This window comes from Pongo pygmaeus, chromosome 19, assembly GCF_028885625.2.
Source record: "Pongo pygmaeus isolate AG05252 chromosome 19, NHGRI_mPonPyg2-v2.0_pri, whole genome shotgun sequence".
Taxonomy (NCBI): Eukaryota; Metazoa; Chordata; class Mammalia; order Primates; family Hominidae; genus Pongo; species Pongo pygmaeus.
This window is the reverse complement of record NC_072392.2, coordinates 84,732,539-84,758,918: the sequence shown is the minus strand read 5'-3', so window position 1 is coordinate 84,758,918 and position 26,380 is coordinate 84,732,539. Positions and strand designations below refer to the sequence as shown.

At 43.2% G+C, this 26,380-nt stretch overlaps 1 protein-coding gene across 2 annotated transcripts in view; it reads right to left on the bottom strand.

Moving 5' to 3' along the window:
• PRKCA (protein kinase C alpha) overlaps positions 1-26,380 on the bottom strand; it is a 501,843-nt gene that overhangs the window by 233,759 nt on the left and 241,704 nt on the right. The window lies entirely within an intron of this gene.

Genomic DNA, 26,380 nt, shown 5'->3' with positions numbered 1-26,380 from the left:
GGTTGAAGTTTTTAAAATATAGATATCCTATTGACCAGCCTCATTCATTGAAAAAAACCACTGCTTGGCAACTGAAGGCTTAGCTTTAAGACTAAAAAGATGACCCAGAAAAAAGTTTCCAAAGACCCCAAGTTTCCAGTCTTTGATTTACCTACATATCCCTGCCTAACTCTTTTAGGAACATGGAAGTGTAAGTCCAAAGATGAAAGGCTTTGTTCTCAATTTCATCACTTCATTGAATCCCACAAAATTATCCTTTTTCCTGACTGGTAAGCTGTAGAACATGGAACATGAGGAAATGATTTTTAAATCATCTCAAAATTAAATGATTATAATGTCATTTTATGCTACAAGGAACTGTTTATGTACTTCTCAAACCCCATTTTTAAAATTTCATTTTAAAAACATCCCTACTTCATTAGCTCCACACCAGCTATACCAATGAGCTGTCCATGGCAACAGCAGTGAGTGCACTGAAGACAGATTTCTGCACCGCCAGCCTTCCTGGCCTCCAACACCCTGCTGAGCAACAAGCGGAGGACCCAGCACCCGCACTCAAGCTTCCTAAACCACAAATTACTCCTCACCAGCACCCAAAAGCAGCTCCCAGAACAAGCTGGTGGAAAATGTAGTGGGGAAAACACTAACCTCTACCAGAAATAAAGACTCTGCACATCTATTTTTTGGGGTTTTTTTGAGACAGAGTCTTATTCTGTCATCTAGGCTGGAGTGCAGCAGTGCCATCTCAGCTCACTGCAACCTCTGCCTTTGGGGTTCAAGTGATTCTCATGCTTCAGCCTCCCGAGCAGCTGGGATTACAGGTGTGTGTCACCATGCCCAGCTAATTTTATAATTTTACTAGAGATGGGGTTTCATCGTGTTGGCCAGTCCAGTCTTGAACTACTGACCTCAAGTGATCTGCCTGCCTCGGCCTCCTAAAGTTCTGGGATAACAGGCACGAGTCACCACGCCAGACCTCTGCTGGTCTATTATTTAATGCAGTCCAATGTATTAACATTTTCCTTTACGCTTAGTGCTTTTTATAACCTGTTTAAGAATTTTTCCAGGAAACACATACAAATATTGTACATTATCTCTCTTCCCCATCCACTGGCTCACGAAGATATTGGTTGTATCACAGTCATGGCATGAATCAGATTTTTGGACTTCTTCCCATCTGATTTTCACTTATAGGAATTTTTCAAATCGTTCTTAAATAAACCTAATATGGATGTTTTCCCAAACACAGGGTACCTTGGCATCAAACTTCTCAAGTGTCTGGCTCTGAGATGGATCTGGAATTTTCAGCCTCTTTGTGATGTTAGCAGGGCTTTTTATTTCCATGAAACCTTGAGGTAACAGAGGGGAGGCAGGAGAGAGCAAACACTGACATCCCAGACTGGGAAAGGGGAGAAATGGTGGAAACGGAGACCAAAACACTAAAAACTGCTGGGTCCATTTTTCTTCCCACTGGGAATTCAGGCAACAGCATCAAGGGCTGGTACAAGGCATGGCCTCGGAGACAGACCTGCCTGTGTCCTGGCAGGATCTCCTGCTTAACCGCCTATGCCCTGCTTCATTAACAGCCACGGTTTAGCAACCACCCGCCAGCAGGGGTCAGTCTCAGTCGCCACACAGAAGCCAGGAGGCTCTCTCCGGCTACAAGGCCACGCTCTGGAATGTTCCAGAAGTTGTTTGGTGCCGCTGCACAACACCCAGCTTGTCTTCCTATCTCGTCACCTTGGTGCCTGTTTTCTGTTTTTCCAAGATTGCATTTCATACTTAGAGGAATTAATTACCTTAAATTCCTGTGGCTGTCTTCCATACTGAGCTAAATAATTTTACCAAGTTCCCCATATCATGTATAAAATCTCCCTTTCCCTTTATTTTTCTTATGGTAGCAGAAAGGTCGACCTTTTCCATATTTTAAAATTAAGGAAAGGACGCATTCTTACTTGCAGTGGAAAATGTACAAATATTACATCATGTGACAATTGTATTTTCTAATATTCCCATTGAGGGTTTAGTTATCTATGGGATAAATTTCCTTTTTCTCTCTAAATTACAGAACATCCTTTCATTAAGTATCTTCCGCCAAACAAACCCTGTCAAAGTCCCTGGGAGGCTGGCAAGGGGCTCATGGCCCATATTGCCTAACCCTGAGCTCTCCTTGGACTTACTCGGAGGCTGTGTCCCAAACACCAAACAGTAGGGGCACCTGCATTGAGACCAGGAAAGCAAATCTGATATCAAAAAGGTGTAGAATGAAGAATCTATTTCTACTTCAAATTTGAGGGTGGCTCTTTTTCAAGACACACTGCTGAATTAACAAACAGTTCTGGTCTAATAAATGATTATATTTCATGCTAGAAGGATATGACTATACTTAGTAGGTTACCTTTTCCTAAAAAAATAAAATAAAATTCCCCCATGGATCTAAGGCCCATCAAATACAACACTCAGGAGGGCATAAGTTCTCATTTCCCAAAGTGGGGAAAGCCATTGCAAAACAAAACAAAACAAAACAAAAAAAAACAATTCTTCACAATGCCTGTCTTCCAACAAGTCTGTCTTATTGGTATTTTAAAGTGTGCTCATCTAAAAGTATATTCTCTGCTTCTTTCTCCTTAAAACATATAAAATATTTCTAAAGCAAATGGCATCCATCTTCTTTCCACTTCTGGACTGATAAAACCTCAAAAGAAAATAAAGTAAGGGAATTTTGAGACGGGCAACAGAGCCCATCTGCCCCTTCCCTGGGACTGGGCTGGGTCACTCTGAAAGAAGGAATCCAGGTATCATCAACAAATCTGAAAGGGGTCATAGAGGAAATGTGTTCAAGAGTGCATCTTAGCCCAAGGGTGCTGAGAGGGGGTCCAGGAAGACAAGGTATCCAAGGACTCTGGATACTCCACCTATCTGTCCTACCCCTTGCAGCTACAATGATCTATCTAAAATTTAAATCCCCAACATCTTCAGGGCTCTCAAACAGCTGGCAGGTGTGACCCTAGCTCCTGCATTTTAGTCCTCAATTCTAATAGGCCAGATAACCTCATTGCAGGCAAGACACTTGAGGACTAGGGCTTGGTAGTCAACTTTGATTTCCCGGGGTAGTCAACAGACTCAAAACCAGCATTAAAATGAATATACATAGTGGGTAGATCAATGGGCTATAGGCAAGGCCTTTATAGAAAATAGTAAACAGGTTCCAAGTGTTTCTATGTCCTGCCATGCCATCCACCAAGACAGGACGGCACACAGGGACTTGGAACAGAAAAAGATAACACCTGTGCATTTTGTTAGTACATGTCTCTCAGCATCAGCTTTCTCCAGACTTCAGCATGCATAGATGTTGGAAGAAACACCACCACTGAGAAGAAAAAGGGACCTCCTATGCCAGAAAGAGGCCATGCGTCCTGAAGCCGCTACTGATTTGTAGCCCTGGCTTTCTGCTAGAGCAACTTCATTTTATAAATAAAGTCCCATGTTATAATTGTGGAGCTACGATTCATATTTTGCTTTCAGGCTTTTAGCCAGAGCTGGGATTAAAATTCAGAAAGAGGCTAGGTGGGTGCCTTAGAACACAGACACCCCGCTGGGGATTGCTGGATGAGAAAGCAAAAGGTCAAGAAATGTAAATGGAGAAGGTACAATGCAAATTGAACTTTAGAGCAGCTTTCCCCTGCTCAGCATGCTCTTGGGGGCTGTAAGAGCTGGGCTGGAGACAAGAATCCCAAAGCTGCAGTGCTCCAGGAAGGGATGCGGGCTGAGTGGGAATCACTTCCTGAGTACTCATTCTGACCCCATGTTGCACAAGCAGCACTCTATGAGAGGAATTACTTAGTCCCATTTTATGGTTAGGAAACCAAGGCTTAACGGGTAAGGAACTGCCAAAAGTTACACCCATAATAAGTGTTGGGACCAGAATGAGAACCGGGACATATCCTAAAGCCTCCTTTGTCTTTCCTGGGGCACTGGTGTGTGTTTTTTGTTGTTGTGGTGGTGGTGGTGGTGGTGGTTGTTTTGACATGGAGTCTTACTCTATCACCCAGGCTGGAGTGCAGTGGCGTGATCTTGGCTCACTGCAACCTCTGCCAACCGGGTTCAAGCGATTCTCCTGCCTCAGCCTCCTGAGTAGCTGGGACTACAGGTGCCTGCCACTGTGTCCAGCTAATTTTTGTATTTTTAGTAGAGACGGGGCTTCACCATCTTGGCCAGGCTGGTCTTGAACTCCCGACCTCATAATCCACCCACCTTGGCCTCCCAAAGTGCTGGGATTACAGGCATGAGCTACTGCACCCGGCTGGCACTGGTCTTTTAAAAACAGTAGTGCTACTGTGGGGAAAAAGTGCCAAAATAATTTGATAATATCCAAATCTAATGTACTAAAACCCACAAAGTCATGGGTTTTGTTTCTTTCAATCACTGAATTATCTGAAGTGCTTCAACAGTGCTTGGCACATAGCAGGTACCTGAGAAACATCAGCTGAATAACACCCTTAAAGGGGCACCATGGACAAAAGCCACGCATTCCTTTTTTTCCCAGAAGCACCGCCCAACAGAAACATGATGTGAGCTGTAGGTAATTTACAGTTTTCTAGTAGTCTCATTAAACAATTAAAAAGAGGCTGGGCACAGTGGCTCATACCTATAATCCCAGCACTCTGGGAGTTCAAGGCAGGTGGATCACCTGAGGTCAGGAGTTCGAGACCAGCCTGACCAACATGGTGAAACCTCGTCTCTACTAAAAATACAGAAACTAGCCAGGTGTGGCGGTAGGCAGATGTAATTCTAGCTACTCGGGAGGCTGAGGCAGGAGAATCCCTTGAACCCGGGAGGCAGAGGCTGCACAGAGCTGAGATGGCCCTACTGCACTCCAACCTGGGCAACAGAGCGAGACTCTGTCTAGGAAGGAAGGAAAGAAGAAACAAGTACAACAATTTTTAAATGTTTTATATAATCCAAGATATAAATTATCATTTCTATACACAACTGATATAAGAAATTAATGATACTTTACACTCTTTTGTTTATACTAAGTCTGAAATCCAACGTGCCTCTGCACAGACAGTACAAACATCTCCATTTGGACCAGCCACATTTCAACTGTTCAACAGCCTCATAGAGCCTATGGCTCCTAGACTGAACCACACAGGTCAGCACAGTCTGGAGTATTCAGACTAAGTCAACAGGAGAAAAAGAATGAGATTTTTTGTGGCCCTTTCCATCTTGTCACATCAAGGGTCAAAAACTGAAATCTTAAAAGAGCACAGGATTTGGAAGCAACCAAGATACTCTTGAATAGGTGAATGGATAAACCATGGTACATCCAGATGATGGAATACGATTTAGCACTAAAAAGAAATGAACTATCAAGTCAAGAAAAGGCATGGAGGAAACTAAAGTGCATATTACTAAGTGAAAGAAGCCAATCTGAACAGGCTACATACAGCATGACTTCAACTATATGACGTTCCAGAAAAGGAAAAACTATGGGGGCAATAGAAGGATCAGGGGCTGATGGGAGGGAAGAACAAGATGGAGCACCGAGGATTTTTAGGGCAGTGAAGATCCTCTGTATGATACTATAAAGGTGGATATGGGCCATAACACATTTGTCCAAACCCACAGACTATACACCACCAAGACTGAACCCTAATGTAGACCATGGACTTTTATTAATAACATTGCATCAGTTGTAAGAAATGTACCACACTAATTAATGCAAGATTTTAATAAGAGGGGAAACTGTTGAGGAGAGGGGCAGGTATAAGGGAACACTGTACTTTCCACTCCATTTTCCTATAACCCTAAAACAATGGCTCTAAAAAAATACTTTTTAAAAAAGAAAAAGCTAACAGGATGAAATAGCTGCTATAGTTACTGGTATATAACCAGAAGTCACAGACAAGGGCCACTATTCCCTTCCAAATAATAATAAAATAAAACCATTCTGCATAAAAATTTATCAAGGTGTCCAGGCACAGTGGCTCATGCCTGTAATCCCAGCACTTTGGGAGGCCGAGGTGGGCAGATCATTTTGAGGTCAGGAGTTCGAGACGAGCCTGGCCAACATGGTGAAACCCCGTCTCTACTAAAAATACAAAAATTAGCCGGGCGTGGTGGTGCGTGCCTGTAATCCCAGCTACTCAGGAGGCTGAGGCAGGAGAATTGCTTGAACCCAGTAGGTGGAGGTTGCAGTGTGCCGAGATCATGCCACCCCAGCCTGGGCAACAGAGCAAGACTCCGTCTCAAATAAAAAAAAAAAAATTATCAACCTAATTTACGGGCACTTACTCCACCCATGGTGGATGCATGTACAAGATGGACACAGCTAGTCTGCCTGTCAAATCCTGGCTCTGGTGCTTGTGTGCCATGGACAATCATTCTTTCCACCCTTGTTTTGGCCATCTCTACAACGGGGATAATAAGAGAATCCTTTAAAATGGCTGTTCCAGTTAAAGTATTTTTCACAGGACTTGGCATACAGTGTTTTTAAAAATTTTAGCATGCCGGGCACAGTGGCTCACGCCTGTAATCCCAGCACTTTGGGAGGCTGAGGCAGGCAGATCACTTGAGGCCAGGAGTTCGAGACCAGCCTGGCCAACACGGTGAAACCCAGTCTCTACTAAAAATACAAAAATTAGCCAGGTGTGGTGGTTGGCCCCTGTAATCCCAGCTACCTGGGAGGCTGAGGCAGGATAATCGCTTGAATCCAGGAGATGGAAGTTGCAGTGAGCCAAGATAGCACCTGTGCACTCCAGCCTGGGGGACCGAGTGAGACTCTGCCTCAAAAAAAACAAAACAAAACAAAACAAAACAAAACAAAAAACTTAGCTATTATTTTCACATACACTGGAATATCAGATAACTCCAGCTGGTAAGATGGACCACACAGAAGACTCAGGGAACCTAGAAAAATGTCTTGTCCTTGTCAGATGAGTTTCCCCTTAGGTGTCCTCCAGGGTGCCTGAGACAGACTTCCACAACTGCTGTTTCCCTTCTACAGGTCTGACCAAGAATGGACAGCATGGTGGTTGCCATGCTGGAAAAAATCCTGTAGACTTCACCAGCGTTTATAGGGTGGTACTCATCTGAATTAGGGCAGAGAGCTCCTACAAATACCTCCATTCTTTTGTTATGTTTTACTTTTTTTTATTGTGGTGAGACAGATATATATATACATAATTTAATTATATATACTTACTTATATATATATAATTAAATTGACCACTTTAACCATTTTTAAGTGTACAGTTGTATGGCAGTAAGTACATTCACATTGTTCTGCAACCATCACCACCATCCACCTCAACAACTCTTTCATCTTCCTCAACTGAAACTCTATACCCATTAACATTCCTCCTTCCCTGTAGCCTCTAGCAGCCATCATTCTACTTGCCATGATTTCTGACTATTCTAAGTAACTCATATAATCGTTTAGTATCTGTCCTAAATGCTTTTTCATCTAGCATAAAGTCTTCAGGGCTCATCCACACTGTAGCAGGTGTCAGCATTTCTTTCTTCTTGAAGACTGAACAACACTCTATCATATGTAGTTACCACATTTTGTTTATCCATTTGTCGGTTTAGTAGGCACTTAGGTTGCTTCCACCTCTTATCTATTGTGAATGTTGCTGCTGCTATGAACATGGACGTACAAGTATCTCTTCGAGACCCTCTTCTGCTATATCCAGAAGAGTAATTGCTGGATCATACGCCTTGTTTCTAAGACAGGAATTATCCCTGGTGTGGACATGACACACGCTGAATGACAACATAAAGCCAAAAGGATTCAGACTAGAAACATACATTCTCAGTGGCATGATCAAGGCACGGGGCTAACCTGGCTTCAAGGGTAAAATGGGGCTTCCTTCTGCCTGTTCTCTTGGCAGAGTAGCATCGAGCGGCACTCTAGTTCAGTTTCACGCATGGACAAGGAAGTTAGATTTATGCATTAAAACAGGCTAATGAATTCCTTACTCAGAATTTTAAACTCCAGTTCCATCCGTAAACACAAGATCTTTCATTAATTTTGACTGAATTAAAAAGCATGTGAAAGCGATCATTTCGGTGCATCTACCCTGTTACCACTTTATCAGATTAATCCCATCAGTGTAATTTAACAGGCTTCAGAATCATTTAAAATGATATGTTTTGCGGAAAATTGTAGCTCTGGTTCTCCACAGGCCCACCTCCTCAGGCAGTCAACTCGCTAGTACTTCAGATCCCAGCGGGCTGCAGCTGAATTCATATTTAAATGGGAAAGCTTCCAGGGAAGAACTGGGAGATAGGAAATGAGCAGGAAGGAAGATGGCGCTGACTTGGGAAGACAGCCGACAATCTCCTTGGACCACTGGCTGGCTGGTTTCCCAAAGGCAAGGGTGGACAGGCCCTCCAACACCTCAGAGCCCCGTCAGCCAGGCTTGCCCAGCAGAATGACCTCCAGGGCTTTGGAAAACCTCTGATGTCCAAGAGAATGAAAAATGCCAGTGGTGGGGCTGGTAAGAGTCTTAAGTTCCTCAGGTGATTCGAGTGTACAGCCTGATTTTAGAAAACAGAGCTGGGAGGAAATGGACTTTGAATGGTGTCATAGGGCTTACAAAATGTTTGGTACATTATCTCCTTTGAGCCTCTCAACAATTCAGTGTGATCAGACGGAGGTCACCCTGACTCCCGTCTTACAGAAGAGAAAACAGAGATTCCAGGAGATGGAGCGGCTGGCCTGGAGTTGGTGGTATTCTTCCCCCAACACCACACCACTTCGCAACTTGGAATAACTCCTTAGCAAAAATCAGAACTTCCCCTCTAAATAATACACTGATAATGGGCTCAAAACACAATTTTTTGTGCTTTCCTGACCAGCAATACTTACAGAATGTTCCTAAATGTTTCATAGAAATGGCTTCGATTTCAGTTTGTATTTTACATTTTAAATTGCATTCTCATTTGCGCATTTTCTTGATTTCCTTCAGGCCCAGCTGAAGCTCTCCCTGACAATTTCTTCATATTTTTTTATTCCTGATTTAACCACACCACTACTCTCCTCAGCACGTGAAATGCAACTGCCCTCCTCAAGCCTCTGGGGGTGCGCCTCCCTCCGCCAAGTGCACCCCCATCAGCTCTCCAATGCACAGGGATTAATCACCATTTATTTGGAGGAATACATCCTCAATTCTGAGGAATAGCCAACATCCCAACTTAAACCTTCAATTCCAAACCTGGACCAGAAGTCATTCGGCTGTGAGGCCCCCAGCACACCTACCAATGTGCTCCAGGCTCCTGGGGCCAGATCACAGCTCAGTGCTTATTAAAAGGGGAAGGTGACACTCGAAAACACTATAAATAGCAAATTCCAAAATCCATCTGCCCCAGCGGCCCCAACTCATTAGATCTGAATCTGTTTGGCTTTTCACATGAGAGACTGGGGCCCAATTACAGCTGTCCACATACAAGGAAAATTATCTTGGTTAACATTCAGATTCCACTTTTAAGCTGTTGACTTGAAACAGTTCCGGGATTTTGACTGGCTTAATCCTTAAATAAATTAGTTCTGAAAGGATTTATAAAAATTAGATCCTAGAAGGACTTAATGAAGACTTATAAGTCTATCATTCAAAATTCTTTAAAAAAAAAAAAAAAGTTTGCCTCATTGGATAGTTTCTCTCTGTCACTCACTGGCTGCGTGTCTTTGAGTGAATAACTCAAACCTCTCTGAGCCTGAGTTCCCTAAACTCTAAGATGAGGGTGCTGGAGAGCTTTTTTTTTTTTTTTTTTTGAGACAGCAACTCGCTGTTGCCCAGGCTGGGGTGCAATGGCGTGGTCTTGGCTCACTGCAACCTCCGCCTCCTGGGTTCAAGCAATTCTCTGCCTCAGCCTCCTGAGTAGCTGGGATTATAGGTGCCCACCACCACGCCCAGCTAATTTTTTTTTGTATTTTTAGTAGAGACAGAGTTTCACCATCTTGGCCAGGCTGGTCTTGAACTCCTGACCTCGTGATCCATCCACCTTGGCCTCCCAAAGTGCTGGGATTACAGGCATGAGCCACCGTGCCCGGCCTGGAGGGCTTTTAAGGTCTGTCACTGCATTAAGAGTCTCTGATTTAAGGACTCCTTTTGCCCAAAACTTTCCCGGTCCAGTGCAACAGCTGTCACAGATTCAAATGTGTACGTACTGTCCAAACAGTTCCACTTGAGCCCAGAGGGAAGCCAGGGCCTGTTCCAATGCATGGGGATGGCAAGCACAGGTGCTCTCAGTTCTTACCAGCACTATTTCCACCTTGCCTGCATTGGACCATCCGTTTTGCCTTTAGTAGGGCAGCATCAGATTTAACTGAGAAGCATGCCGGGTCTGAGGGTCGTCGTTCTGAACTGCGTAGCGATTACCCCTCAGGTCCACAGCCGAACCTCCATGCAGACCTTTACCGTCGGCTGCTTTTGCTGCCACCACCCCAGCTGCGGGTATCATCTTGGACTAAAACAACTGCAACGGACAACCACTACTCTTCTCTCATTCTCCCTTTTCCACTTACAGTCTGTCTTCCCTCCCCCACTTACTCTCCACTCCTCCTAGGCAGTAGTCAGGGCCATCTTTATAATGATCTCACTCCTTGCCTGAGACGTTATAACTCTTCCCTTTGCAGCTGGATGAGAATCACATTCCTCACTGCACTGGGCCCTGTCTGCCTCTGTTCAGCTCACCTGCCTCAGCCTGCACCAGGTCCCCCTTTGCCCTGGGTGCTCTAGGCCCTCGGCCAAGCTCCTTTCTCCCTGGCATGCTCCTTTCTCCCTGGCATGCTCCCCTCTCCTCTCCCTAGTCTGATTCCACACATCCCCCGAGTCTCTCCTAAAGGTCCCATCCCAGCAAAGCCCTCTTCTCCTATTCCTTACCAGTACTCCTTGTTTTTCGCCTACATAGCACCTACTGTGACTTTAAATAAATAATCTATCTATTGGCATACATGTTGACTGTCAGTCTCTTCAACAAGACCAGAAGCCCCAGGAGGGGAAATGTTTATGCTTCAGTGTCTGCACAGTACCTAGCATGTAGCCATAAATAACTATCAGGTGTGTGGATAAGCCACCAATCAAACCGACCACCAGGAGCCTGGGCCTCAAGCCTACCAGGGCAAGGCTCTGCCACATTTCACGAGCATTCCTGAATGTACAGCTGTTCCCGTATTGCCTAGAACTATAAAGTTCTTAAATATTTCAGCAATTGGGAACGGTGGGCAGTATTCAGAAGCATCACAAGGCTCCCTAGATGTCAGCAAACGAGTGCATTTGCTGGCAGGTGTCTGGACTGCATGGGGATGGTGTCCTCTGCCTGTGCAGAACTGGGGCCTGGGAGAGGATACTGGGATGGGAACTTCTATCCAGAGACACCTATTCTGTGTATGAGCTCAAAACACTGCTCTCTGGCTAACACCCCCTCACAGGCCTGTAGAAAATCTGCCCAGATGGATTTTACCACTCAGGAGAAAACAGGGAAAAGGTACTGGCAAAAAATTCTAGGTTTTGGAACTATGGAGAGAAAAGCAGCACGATAGTATTGCAGAAGAAAACCTTTGTAGGCTCTACTATAAAGCACCCTAGAAAAGGTATTTATTTGCCTTTAATAAAATTCTTCAGAAAAGTACCCGTCTCTCCAATATAAAACACGAATCAGATTTTGGTACCTATTACATGAGAGAGCAGTTGCACCAACCATTATGTTGAATTTATTCATTCGAAAATCCTAATGAGTAATCTTTTTCTTGAGACATTTTAAGACTTGCATAATCCATTAGACTGTGTACATCTTTTTTTTTTTTTGCACAGGTTTCGCACCCATTCAAAGAGCAACTGTGGGATCATGAGTGATATGTCTAAGAAATGTCAAGCAGGAAATCTATTGTAAGTAGGGTGCATGAATAAAATATATTACTAACAATTTTAGAATCGTAATTTGTATCAAGTTGTCTGTCTCTGTGCAACTTGCTTCACAGAGAGAAGTCTCTGAATAATTCATTATGTCCTTCCCCAAAGCCCTTAAAAAAGTCAGAAACACTGTAGATAATATTCTCTCCCTGAAATGAGAAAACAATCACATAAATTATCAAGATAGATAGCCCTTCTGGATCCTACCTATCATTCCATTTCCAACCAGTTGAAGAAATTCCCTCTCAGCGCAAGGGGAAGGTGGTCACTTGGTCTCTGAATCCAGAGGCTCAAAACTTCATGAAACCATCTAATCCAACTATCAACAGCTCCAAACTGCTGGCAAATTTGCTCCTCCATTGACCCAAATTGGTTTCCTGATGCTGTGGGGTTCTTCCCCGGGGAGTATCAGGTAGTGTATTAGTCCATTCTCATGCTGTTATAAGGACATACCCAAGACGGGGTAATTTATAAGGGAAAGAGATTTAATTGACTCACACTTACACAGGCCTGGGGAGGCCTCAGGAAACTTAAAATCATGGCGGAAGGGGACGCAAACACATCCTTCTTCACGAGGCGGCAGGAGAGAGAAGAATGAGAGCTGAGCAAAGGGGGAAGCCCCTTATAAAACTATCAGATCTCTGAGAACTCACTATCATGAGAACAGCACAGAAAAAACACTGCCCCCCATGATTTAGTTGTCTCCAACTGTTCTTGCTCTTGACACAATTCAAGGTGAGATTTGGGTGGGGAAACAGAGCCAAACCACAGCAGATAGCATACCCTCTCCACATTCAACTGCCTTTCAAACGTCTCATGAAAGCTTTGAGGTCTTCAAATTTTCTCTTCTTTTGGTTAAATATTTCCATTTCTTTAGCTCCAGGAATGAACCTTTTCAATAACCTCTTTAAATAATGTATTATGGACTAAAATGAAATTGCATAGCTGTTGTCATCTAATGCCCATGAAGACTATTGTTTTGACCAAAAAAAAAAAAAAAAAAGAAGAAGAAGAAACAAAAGATTATTCTCAGAGCACAGGAGGTTAACTTATTTGTTTTAAATGACTCCAGGTACAAATGCATATTTTAGTAGATGTTTTCGGTGATGATGCTAAAACCTTGAATTTTTAAAGTGCCTTTCAGTGAAAGGCCCATATGTGTTCAAAATGGAAAGCATCCAGGTGGTAAACAGAAACTCAATGCCCGAAGGTGCAGCTCAGTCAAAAAGAGCTCCAGTCCCAGGGAGGAGGCCCCATGGCTGGCTCGCCCATCCAGAGCTCACCTGGATGGATGAATGGCTTCCTTTTCATGGAGCATCTTTCTTAAAAAAAAAAAAAAAAAAAGTAGTAGAGGAAAATGCATTTGACAAAATAAATGAGAAGGCTCTATATTAACGACAGGAACAAAAAAATAATTAGTACCATGCATTGCCAAGGTATGACACATGAAATACCTTTTGTGACTTCTTGGATTCCACACATGTTTAATCTTAAATAGCAACTGGAAGGGAAACCCTTCACCTAAGGACAGTCTAAAATTGCTATGGAAACTAACAGTTTGTCAACTGTGGTAGTTCATAACAGAAGTCTCAGCAATAAAAAAAAAATTTTTTTTTAAACCCGTAATCCAAAGACTTCTTGTCCCTGTAACTCAAATAAGAACCTGGGTGGAGTTGTTTTCCAGTAGTGTAAGTGGCTCTTAAAGGATAATCTAGGCTACAAGTTGTCTAGAAATTTCTTGGATGAAGTTAGAAACTAGGATTTCTACAAGATATACTTCCAAGGAGGGACATTTGTAAAGAGCATTTATTACATTGGTGGGGAGGCAGCAATCCTGCTTCTCTGTTCAAAGGTGCCCAAGTGAAGTGGGGAAGTGTGTGGCACAAAGGAAGTTAAGGAAGAACGAGGATCCTCCACAAAGATTCTGCAATATGGCAGAAAAGCATGTTCTTGGTGGTGAAGGATCTGCAGGTGGCAACTTCCATAAAAGAAGCCACGTGTGTGTCGTAGCCAAGAAGTCTGGTTGCATGGCACTCCCTCCATCTGCCACACTCAACAATCCAGAAAGAAAAACAGCCCTTCATAAGCAAGCATTGCATTTAAAATGCTGTGCTGACTGCACAGAAAGATACGATACCTGCCTTCAAAGAATTTACAATCTACTGGCTGGGCGTGGTGGCTCACACCTGTAATCCCACCACTTTGGGAGGCCAAGGCGGGTGGATTGCCTGAGCTCAGGAGTTCACGACCAGCCTGGGCAACACGGTGAAACCCCATCTCTACTAAAATACAAAAACTTAGCCAGGCGTGGCAGCGTGCACCTGTAGTCTCAGCTACTCGGGAGGCTGAGGCAGGAAAATTGCTAGAACCTGTGAGGCAGAGGTTGCAGTGAGCTGAGATCATGCCACTGCTCTCCAGCTTGGGCGACAGAGTGAGACCCTGTCTCTTAAAAAAAAAAAAAAAAAAAAGAATTTACAATCTACTTAATGTGACAACATGGAATCACAAGTACAATGGGATGGCATCAACACAGTACTACAAGTGTTCAGAGGCAACAGATAATCCCAACTGGCTGGTCCATTCCTGGGGCAAGGAGAGGCCTCCTCTTCAACAGAACACACAGCTTGGGAAGCCAAGAGGAAGGACAAGGCTGTTAATGGGGCAGTGGATGTCATAACCAAACTCCCTTCACATCCATAGATTTAATTTATTTGCTAGTGCCCCCCCCACCAAAAAAAAGTCCTTTAAAATTAACAGGTCACCTTACCTTTGGAGAGTGAGTAGGATCTCAAAAGGTAGAGGCAGGCTAGCAATACAGGGGAGAAGAGTTGTAGGTAATAGAAATAATGTGAGTAGTCACGGGAATGTTCTCTTCCAGCCCAAAGTTTGAAACACAGGCCCCAATGGGAACAAGAAATGTGTCATAGTGTGATTGGTAATGGAGGCTCTAAAAATCTTCTGGGTCAAGGAAGCCTTTTTCAGGCTTTCTGACACACAGCCTAGGCTCCATGGCTCCACTGGGACAAGTTCACACTTGATGCAAATTTGAACAAGTCCAAGGCTATTTTTTGAGAAATAACTTTTTCTCTCTTTACTTCATTTTTTTTTTTTTTTTTTTTCATAGAGACGGGGTCACACGATGTTGCCCAAGCTGGTCTAGAGCAATTCTCCCGCCTTGGCCTCCCAAAGTGTTGGGATGACAGGCGTGAGCCACCGTACCTGGCCAGCAAAAAGTCTTAACTCTGCCCTGGCAGGCTCACTTCTGAACACAGGTGTCTTCTTTCTCTTCATGCCAATGTCTGGTGCCCAGTTCTCCACTTACAGGTCTTGTACTTCTCAGCCCCATCATTTTAATAACCTCATGCTGTACCCCAGCCTCTGAACCACTTTAGCTGTCCATCACCCTGTCTGAATTCTACCCCAAGGTCCAAAGTTCAACACTGTACTTTCAAGGAGACTGTGGATCACCCCAGCCACACACTTCATCTCCTGAACAATGAGATGGCACCGGCTTTCTCTACTCCTTAAGCACTAAAGAGAGGCCATGTCTTACACGTCTTGGTTCCCTCACAGGCCCTGGCACGGTACCTGAAAAACGGAAGGATCCACTTCCAAGATGCTTCACTCATGTCAATGTCAGCAGGAAGACTCAGTTCCTCACCAGCAGCTCCTTCAAAGGCTGCTTGAGTGTCCTCATGGCATGGCTGCTGGGCTTCCCCAGAGCAACTGATCCAAGAAAAACAGCAATGAGGAAGCTACGATTCCTTTTACAGCTATTCTCAGAAGTCACACACTGTCACCGCTACCATATTCTATCCATTAGAAGCAAGTCGCGAAATCTAGTCCACACTTAAGAGGATAAGAGTTAAGCTCTTTACCTCTGGCAGGCAGGAGTATTCAAGAATCTGTGAAAATATTCCAAAACATCAGTAGGAGAGCTCCGGGAACACACAAGAGGAAGGAAACTACCTACCAAAGATCTTTCTAGCTATGGAATTATTTATTTGCTAGAGAAAACATTATTTGATCCAATCTCATTTGAGCATAGGGGAGTCACAATTTAAAAATCATTCATCAGGCTGGGTGCAGGGTGGCTCACGCTATAATCCCAGCACTTTGGGAGGCTGAGGCGGGTGGATCGCTTGAGCTCAGGAGTTTGAGACCAGCCTGGGCAACATGGCAAAACCCCATCTCTACTAAAAATGCAAAAATTAGCTAGGCATGCTGGTACTCGCCTGTAGTCCCAGCTACCTGGGAGGCTGAGGCAGAAGAATCGCTTGAACCCGGGGGGCAGAGGTTGCAGTGAGCCGAGATCACACCACTGCACTCTGGCATGGGCAACAGAGCGAGACTCTGTCTCAAAAAAAAAAATTATTCAGATTTTTATAAAATTTAGTTCTTCTAGCTGTCTATATTTAGATGTTCTACTAAAAAGACATACTTGGGGTCATAAAACTGGTAGGCTCTTAAAACAGTTATATCTACAGTGTATTTCATCATACATGGCAGGAGGCAGCATCTGACGTGGCTGTCAGTGCGTCCCTGCCTCCTGGTGCTCATGCCCTTGTGTAGTCTCTCCTTGACTGTGGGCTGGACCCAGTGGCTCACTTCAAATGAACAGACTATGGTGAAAATGTCAGGTTGTCACCTATGTGATTAGAGTATAAAAGACCATGACTGCGATCTTGCTGGTAGTTCTCTCCTGACAGTGCAGTCTCAGCTTGGATGATTTTAGGAAGCAAGCAGCATAGGGCAAGGAACTGAGGGCAAAGTCCAGCCAACAGCCATAAGGAACTAAGAGTCCAGTCTAACGTCAACAAGGAACTGAATCCTGCCATCACATGAGCAGGCTTAGAAGGAGATCCTTCCCCAGTTGAGCTTTAGATAATTAGATTTCTGGGCTGCAGCCTGGGAGAAAACCCTCTATCACTAGCACACCGCTGAACTGTGACCCACAGAAACTGCGAGAAAATAAATGATGTTGCTTTAAGCCACGACATTTTAGGGACATTTGTTATATGCAATACATAACAAATACATCTTTTTGTTTTGTTTTGGAGACAGGGTCTTAGCTATTACCCAGACTGGAGTGCAGTGGTGCGATCATGGCTCACTGCAGCCTCTAACTCCCAGGCTCTGTTGATGCTCCTGCCTCAACCTCCCGAGTCACTGGCAGTATAGGCATGCACCACCATGCCCAGCTAATTTTGTATTTTTTCCTAGAGATGGGATTTTGTCATGTTGCCCAGACTGGTCTCAAACTCCTGGGTTCACGTGATCTGCCCACCTCAGCCTCCACAAGTGCTGGGATTACAGGCACGAGTCATCTTGCCTGGCCAAATACACCTATTGTTTACACTGTACATAAATACATACACTGTAGATAAATCTATAGTATTTGGCATTTAAAGAAATCTCGTGGCCCAGGGTTTTATAAAATAAAAAAATCCTACACATTTTTCAGAATTAATCAAACTATGCACTTAAGATCTATGCATTTTGTAATATGTGAATTATACTTCATTAAAGGAAAGAAGAGAAAGATAATTCCCCTCTCTCTCTCATATATAGAAATTAGGATTGTCATAAATATGTTTGCTTCAAGTGAAACTTACTGTTCTGCTATAGTAGGCAGCCTCTGAGTTCCCCTCTAACTTGCCCCTGTCCCCTGTCCTGGTACTCAAGTGTTCAAACAATATCCTCCCCTTGAGTATGGGCTGGACCTAGTGACTCATTTCAGGTATATGGAATATAGCAAAAGTGATGGGGTGTCACTCCTGGATTAGGTTATAAGACTGATTTCGTCTGGCTCGCCCTCTCTTACTCACTCTGATGGAAGCCAGCTACCATGTTGCGAGCTGCCCTATGGCAAAAATCAAGGGAGGCTTCCTCCAACAGCTTGCAAGGAACTAAACCCTGCAAAAAGCAGGCTTGAGAATGGGTCCTCCCCTGCTCAAGCCTTGAGATGGCTGTAACCCCAGCCCATACCTTGATTGCAGCCTTGTGTGAGTCCCTGAGGCAGACACCTTGCTCAGCTGGGTACCAATTTCTGACCCAAAGATGCTATGAAGCCAAGGCAACAAGGCAAAACCCTGTCCCCTATGGAAAAGTATAAAAACATTAGCCAGGTGTGGCGGTGCATGCCTGTGGTCCCAGCTACTCACAAGGCTAAGGTGAGAGGATCACTTGAGACCAGGAGAGCAAGGCTACAGTGACTCATGACTGTGCCACTGCACTCCAGCCTGGGTGACAGAGTGAGACCTTGTCTCAAAAACCAATAAAAAAAGACACTGTGAAATAATAAACATCAATTGTTTTAAGCCACTGTGTTTTGGGGTAATTTACTATATACAAACACAAAATTGATGTAACCGCCCATGTAACTCATATAGGCTTTCAAACAAAAGAAGCCGTTTAATAAGAGCTATGCTTGGTAACAAAAGACATTTTCATAAAACACACACAGCTCCCTACTCTTACATGCTCAACAGAATACAGCATTGCAAGCTCTTTGCAAGAAAGACGAATGTGTCGCTTCCTTTGCACCCGCATCGCACCATGGAGGAGGCAGTGAATGAACGGGCATCTAATGCTGGCAGGAAGCTTTAGTCAGGACTGTGCTTTCCTTTGCCCGCACTGGAGAATCTTTCCCATTTCTATTCCCAGAGCCTTATTGACTGATTGATTGATTGATTGTTTTTGAGACAGAGTCTCACTCTGTCGCCTGGACTGGAGTGTAGTGGCACGATTTCGGTTCTCCGCTACCTCTGCCTCCCGGGTTCAAGCCATTCTCCTGCCTCAGCCTCCTGAGTAGCTGGGACTAAAGATGCCCGCCACTACACCCAGCTAATTTTTCTATTTTTAGTAGAGACAGGGTTTCACTATGTTGGCCAGGCTGGTCTTGAGCTCCTGAACTCAGATGATCTACCTGCCTTGGTCTCCCAAAGTGTTGGGATTACAGACGTGGACCACTGCACCTGGACCCAGAGCCTCCTTTAACCTGTCGTGGAACTTTCAATTGTCAAGAGACGGGACAGTCTGTGCAGAAACTTGGCATGTTTTCCCCAAGGACCTACACCCAGGAAGACCTCAAAGGGAAGCCTTTGTGAGAGAATGCTGGCTCAGAAGCAGATGAACATCATCTAACTGGTTTTAGTAATGGGATCTCATTTTCCATCATGGTTACGTCTCTTCACCTGAGAAAAACGAGTAAAACTCTGCATGTGTCAGAAAAGCAAGTCTGCTTGTGTGTGAGACACTGGGAGGCATATGAAATACAACAGGCCAGGGATTCTCTCAAGTTGTTCTAAATGGAGATGCAAGTACCCAGGGGTCTTAAGAGTCTAAAGAGAAACATGCGGGGAATTTCAGAGGAATTCCTTGACTGGGGGAGGAGGTAGTGGTGTGTGACGAGAGGTGACTCATGTTTCCATAAACTTCATTCCTTTTAGATTTCTTAATCCCCTTCACTTCTTGTTTGGGACCAAGATGAATTCTGTGCCATCACAATTAAGAAACACACCCCACTGACCACTAAAAAGGGGCGAATAAAAACAGCAACATAGGAGGCAATTAAGGATTTCTTTCTTGCTTTAATAAAATTTCTAGAATGGAAAAATCAGTGTCTTTTTTACTCCTCTCTCTCATCAGCAAGTGGCTTGTGTTCCTACCAAATACTTTAAATAATTTGGGTTAGAACCACCACCAGAGGAGGTCCAAATGGAATTCACACAACTGCTCAATATCAATTTATGTGAAATCTGTGGTTTCTGCCCCCTTTAAAAAGTGCTGATTAAAAGCAGGTGGCTACGACACAGGCAAATGCACTGTCATTCCCCTCCCGTGGCCTGGAGAGGTACCAGCCTCCTCTAAGACTTCAATCTCTTTAGAGGGGCCTGGGCCACAAGTGATTCTTACTATCACATGGCAGAAGGGAGCAACCTGCTGAGCTACACCAGACCCTGGCTGGTACCCACTCACCCTGTTATCAGTCACAGAAGCAAATTTGCATGTCTTCACTGGGAAGAAGTTGAGAGCCCAGGCTCTGGACGAAGGACTGAGTGTGCATCCGAGCTCTACCCACACCCAATTTACAAACTTGAGCACCTTAATCCATCTCTCTAAGCCTCAGTTTCCCCCTCTGTAAAACGAGGCAATAATGGCACCTGCATGGACTTCCTGTGGTTATTGTAAAAAAAAAATTGCCATAAACTTGGTAGCTTAAAATCACAGAAAGTGGCCTGGCACAGTGGCTCATGCCTGTAATCCCAGCACTCTGGGAGGTCAAGACAGGCGGGTCTCTTGAGCCCAGGAGTTTGCAACCAGCCTGTCAACATGGCAAAACCCCATCTCTACCAAAAAATACAAAAATTAGCTGGGTGTGGTAGTGCACTTGTGGTCCCAGCTAGTCAGGAGGCTGAGGCAGGAGGATTGCTTGAGCCCAGGAGGCGGAGGCTGCAGCGAGCTGTGATTGCGCCACTACACTCCAGCCTGGGCAACAGAGAGAGAGCCTGCTTCAAAAAAAAAAACTTGCCGAAGCATATTCTGCAGGCGCTAGGAGGCAATCCTGCTCCCACCTCCTCCAGCCACCCTGCCTTGTCAGCATCGCTCCCATCTCAGCCTCACCTTTTAGAAAGCCCGTGAGATGTCATTTAGGGCCCATGCGGATAGTCCGGGATAGGGTCACCTCAAGACCCCTTTTTTCCAAATAAGGCAATATTTACAGGTTCCAGGGATTGGGATACAGATATGCACGAGAGGGGGCCACCTCTCAGGACACCAGATCACCTATCTTGACGGGTTGTTGTAAAGATTGAGTGAGAAATACCTGTGTGGTACACACAGCTTGGTGCCTGGTAGACAACTTGCTAAGTCCTCATTTGTTAGAGGACTTGTCCTTTAGGCATGTGTGTTGAACTTTGCTCACAGTAGATCCCTCAAGCATTATAAATCATTTTCTGAGGGGAGGGAGGCGGCAGGAGATGACTTTCTGCCCCTTACCTTCCTGCCAAGAGGAAGGAAGGGTCAAGGAGGGGTGTCCTCACAGGCACCAGCTGACTCAGCCCTGTGAGGTTTGGTGGCCTTCACCATCATCTCAGTAAATTTTTTGGTCTTTATTTTCACAGCTAAGGAGAAGTGTAAGGAGCTGTAGTTTTTGCTTTATAATGTTCTTCCACTGTCGACTTCAAGGAAATCCCCCCGAACAAGAATCAGCGAAAAGCTCCCTCAGGCTCTAGCCCCACAATTACAGCTACAATTCATATGGTTTCTGTAATCAGAAAACACTACAACCCTTTAAACATTTCCACATTTAAAAAATGACTTGGGATCTGTGTACAGGCCTAAGAAAAAAAGAGTGGAGCAGCATGTTTTGCAAACCTCTAAGCAGCCAGGATATGTCATGAATGTCCTTCCAATGTTTCTGGTCAAAATTATCTAAAAGATGTTTGTATGGTTTTCTTATGGTAAGTGCTTTAATGTGTCAGAATAAAATGCCGTAAGATGGTTTCTTTGCTTGCAAATAATTATTTGCCCAAGTAAATATTTGAGTTGAACTGGTGGTATCAAGGGTTATTTTCTACTTCAATGAGGAAATCATCCTATTTTTTTTTAAGGCATCTGGAAAATATGTCCACAGCCTTCTGTCAATATTTGAAGCTGTCAAAATGACTCTTGATTCTCAAGTAACTTTCGATGAAGTTAACAATGAACAACAGTCAAGGAACTTACCCAGGGTAGGTAGGATTCATCACAACACCTACTAAGGGAACATTTAGTTGTTTATAAACAATTCTCAGTAAATAGCAAGGAGTAGTGAAACCAGCACTCAACTTACTGATTCATTGATAACTTCATTCAGTGTACATTCATTGAACAGTGATTATCAGTCTGCTGACATCCTAGATGCTAGGAAATGACTCTCACAAGGTTCCTATCCCCCTGGAAGGAAGAGGATAGACAAATTATCCAGTAAAACGTAACAGGACCTGGGATTGGGACTGAGATTGTGTGTCATCCACAGCAGGGCGCAGAGGGAGACCACAGCTGACTGCATTGAGTGATTCAAAGAAGGCAAGACTTGTCTTGGTTTTGAAAGGGAAATAACTGTTTGAAAGGTAAGTGGAGGGGAAGGTGTTCAAGTTCAGTGTGAGCAAAGTACACAGATGTAACATACACAGGCATATTTGGAGACATAAACACGGTACCTAAGTGAGAAAGGAAGGTAAGGGGAAGATTGCAAAGGTAAACGGGTGAAACTCCAGACTACTTAAGACAAAAGGCAAGAAATAACAAGGAGCTCACCTTAATCAGTAGTAGTAGGAATATAGAGGAGGCGACAGATATGGGAGATGCTACAGTAGCTTAAAGCCATAGTATTTTATGCTTGGCAAAATGAGGGGAAATGCAAGTAAACTGTTGTAAGGTTCTTACACCACATGTGATGTGGTATAATATTGTTGGAAAGTAGACTGATTGATTAAAGATTTATATTACAAGCCCTAGAGCAACCACAAACAAAACAAAACAAAACAAAACAAAACAAAACACAACACGAAGAGGTAAAACTAATGCTGTAGGTTGTATTGTGTTCCCCAAAACAATATCTCAAAGCCTTTACTCCAGGTCTACGTGAATGTGACGTTATTTGGAAATAAGGTCTTTGCAAATGTAATGAAGTAACATGAGGCCAATATTGGATTAGGGTAGCCCCTAAATCCAATGATTGCTATCTTTATAAGGAAAGAAAGATTTGGAAATGGCAGGCACACACAGAGGGAAGATGGCCATGTGAAGACAGAGGCGGAAATTGGAGTGATGCAGCCACAAGCCAATGAACATAGAGGATTACTGGCAACTAACAGAACGTAGGAAAATGCAAGGAAAGATTCTTGCCAAGAGCCTTCAAAGGAAGCACGACCCTGCCAAGGCCTTAATTTTGGACTTCTAGCTTTCAGAACTGTGTATGAATACATTTCTGTTGTTTTGAGACACTCTATGTTAATCTGTTATGGCAGCCTTAGAAACTAATACAGCTAATCATATTACAAACTAATATAACCAAACATAACAAAATGAAGTAATTAAAAATACTCATCCCAACAGAAGGAAAAAGGGAACAAGAGGATGAACTGAATGCAAATAAAAGGATAGTGGTCATTAAATGTAAATTATAATCCCATGTAAATTAATGATAATTCCATTATACATAAATGGTGTAAAGACTGCAATTAAATGGCAAAGATTGTCACAGCAGATAAAAAAGGACCAGACTACATACTGATACTGTCTATATGAAACTCGTTTTAGACTTAAAGACACAGATATATGAAAAGTAAAAGGATAAAAAAACGAAGTATCATGGTAACATTAATCTAAAAGAAAGCTAGACTGGCCAGATTAATATCAAACAGTAAATTTCAGAGCAAAATTAACAAGTCTCAGTAAGGTTTATTCTCATACAAAATCTACTTTACTTTTTTTCCTAAAAGAAAAATGAATATGGTAAATGACTTTCCAATCACATGACACACTTCATATTTTCCACCAATATTCATTAAACACTTGGATTCTGCAGGAAACATTCTGCACTGACTATGATTTCTATAATGATCAGATTTTTAAAATGTTCTTCTCTTTTGTATTTGTAGTGATAAAATTTTGCCTGACATTTTTCCTTGAAGAAAGTAAACATAGCCTGCCACAAAAACTGATATTGACAGAGCCTCAGTGGTTAAGCCTTTTTTTCTCATTAATTCTCCCGATATTTTAGCTCTAGTAATCTAGCCCTAGACAAAAACACTGGTAGCTCACACTCAGAAATGCATGATGTGATGTAGGATTAAAAAAAATAACGGTCTTACTACAAGGATACAAACATTTTTAAATGTAAAGTCAGACAGTATGTAGATAAATTATCTGTTTTTTTTTGAGATGGAGTCACGCTCTGTTGCCCAGGCTGGAGTGCAGTGGCACAATCTTGGCTCACTGCAAGCTCCGCCTCCCGGGTTCACACCATTCTCCTGCCTCAGCCTCCTGAATAGCTGGGACTACAGGCACCTGCCACCATGCCTGGCTAATCTTTTGTATTTTTTAGTAGAGACGGGGTTTCACCGTGTTAGCCAGGATGGTCTTGATCTCCTGACCTCGTGATTTGCCCGCCTCGGCCTCCCAAAGGGCTGGGATTACAGGCGTGATTCACCACGCCCAGCCTAAATTATCTGTATTAAACTCCTGCAGCACTGACAAGTAGAAATAACATTTTTGAAAGCTCAGAGAAGTATTTTCCAACATTTGCTTAAGCCTAGAAAAAAGTCTGGCAATCAATAAACATTTGATTAACTTAAATAATGTAACCTTGAGCAAGCTACTTATCATTTCGTCATCCGTAAAATAGAGAAAATAATGGTAATTTATTAACCACCTAGGGAAATCGTAATAATTTACTTTTAATAAATGATATTGGTGGCCGGGCATGGTGGCTCATGCCTGTAATCCCAGCACTTTGGGAGGCCAAGGCGGGTGGATCACCTGAGGTCAAGAGTTTGAAACCTGCCTGACCAACATGGTGAAACCCTATCTCTACTAAAAATACAAAAATTAGCTGGGCATGGTGGCACACGCCTGTAATCCCAGCTACTTGGGAGGGTGAGACAGGAGAATGGCCTGAACCCGGGAGGTGGAGGTTGCAGTGAGCTGAGATCAGGCCACAGTACTCCAGCCTGGGCGACAAAGCAAGAATCCATCTTAAAAAAAAAAAATGATATTGGTAATTCTTTCTTTGAATAAAGAAGACTAAAAGTACTGTAACAAAGCTTCATGTAACTCTCATTGTAAGGGAATAAACTCATTTTCTGGAAAACTGAATATTTTCTTTTTACGTACTAAGGCTTGTTTTTAGTCTTTTCTTTTTTAAACCAGCATGTATACAAATATTTCTAAAATGCACTTTAAGTCCCTTGTTTTCTTAAACAAAATATGTCAATATACTTTAACATTTTCTCAATGATCACAGTGGTGACCTAGAATACTAGTGTTTATAGTATTTTGGTTCACGGCATTGGGTTCATGAACTACATGGGGATCACCTTCCTAAACTAAGTGGCCGTGAGAAATCTTTTGTAGTTGTTGTTGTTTGAGATGAGGTCTCGCTGTGTCGCCCAGGCTGGAGTGCAGTGGTCTGATCTTGGCTCATTGCAGCCTCCAACTCCCGGGTTCCAGTGATTCTCCTGCCTCAGCTCCCCCTACCACCCCAGTAGCAGGGACTACAGGTGCGCACCACCACACTCAGCTAATTTTTGTATTTTTTTAGTACAGTCAGGGTTTCACCAAGTCAGCCAGGCTGGTCTCGAACTCCTGATCTCAAGTGATCTGCCTGCCTCGGCCTCCCAAAGTGCTGGGATTACAGGCGTGAGCCACAGCACCCAGCCTAGCAATCTCATTTCTGTACAGTTACGAGGCCTGCTGAAGTTCAGTACTGTTCTCACTGAGTCTACTGTTTTACCATCTTCCCATTTTCTGCTCCTGACATTTGACACCAGAACGCCAGCAAACCAGGCTTGTTTCAGAACTTCGGGGTGTGGCCTTTTCTATGGTGTAGGGTACATGGACTTCATGATGCCTCTTGGGATTGCTAAGTGTCTAACAATGTTCAATTCTGTCTTCACCACAGCACCATGTTGCTTCGTATTTCCGCATTATAAAATCCGCCTGATAAATAAGCCGCTTGTTCCTCTCGTATGCTGACAGATTTCTGCATGGTCAATGGAGCTTAGAGTATTTATATAAAATACAAGTCTGGGAGAGTTTCCTTATAGTTCAAATATATAAATTTAATGTTCAAAAGAATGTAATTTTTTCAAGCAACATACTAGTAGACAAGCTGGAACTCACTGATTTCATTTCATTAGTCTCAAATAACAAAGAGTAAGTACTTCATAGCATCAAAAGCCAGACCTCACAGTAACTTATGTTTTAGAATCTTACAGTTTCTCATTATATAAATAATAAAATGACTAGGGTTTTGGTGAGAAGGAAGAGAGAAGAGCCACATGGTATTCAAAGAATGCCAGGAAACCACAAATACTGCATTCTTTTGAACATTAAATATACTTGAACTATAATGGAAACTCTTCCAGACTTACATTTTATATAAATACACTAAGCTCCATTCACTGTGAAGAAAACTGTCATCATACGGAAGAAAATAAGCTGATTATTTATCAGGCAAAATTTATAACACAAAGTGCTAAATCAAGCACATTGCATTAAACATTATACTGACTATAAACAAGGATAGCAATTATGGCAGTGCATAGCTTTGGAAATTGAGTGAAAATAACAGCATAATTCAACTTTAATTGGATGCCTATAGATGAAACAATAATTGACTCTTAACTGTAATTCCAAGATATTTTATGACTATAACATTTTCTAAGTAATCTACTTGAAAAATACCTCATTGA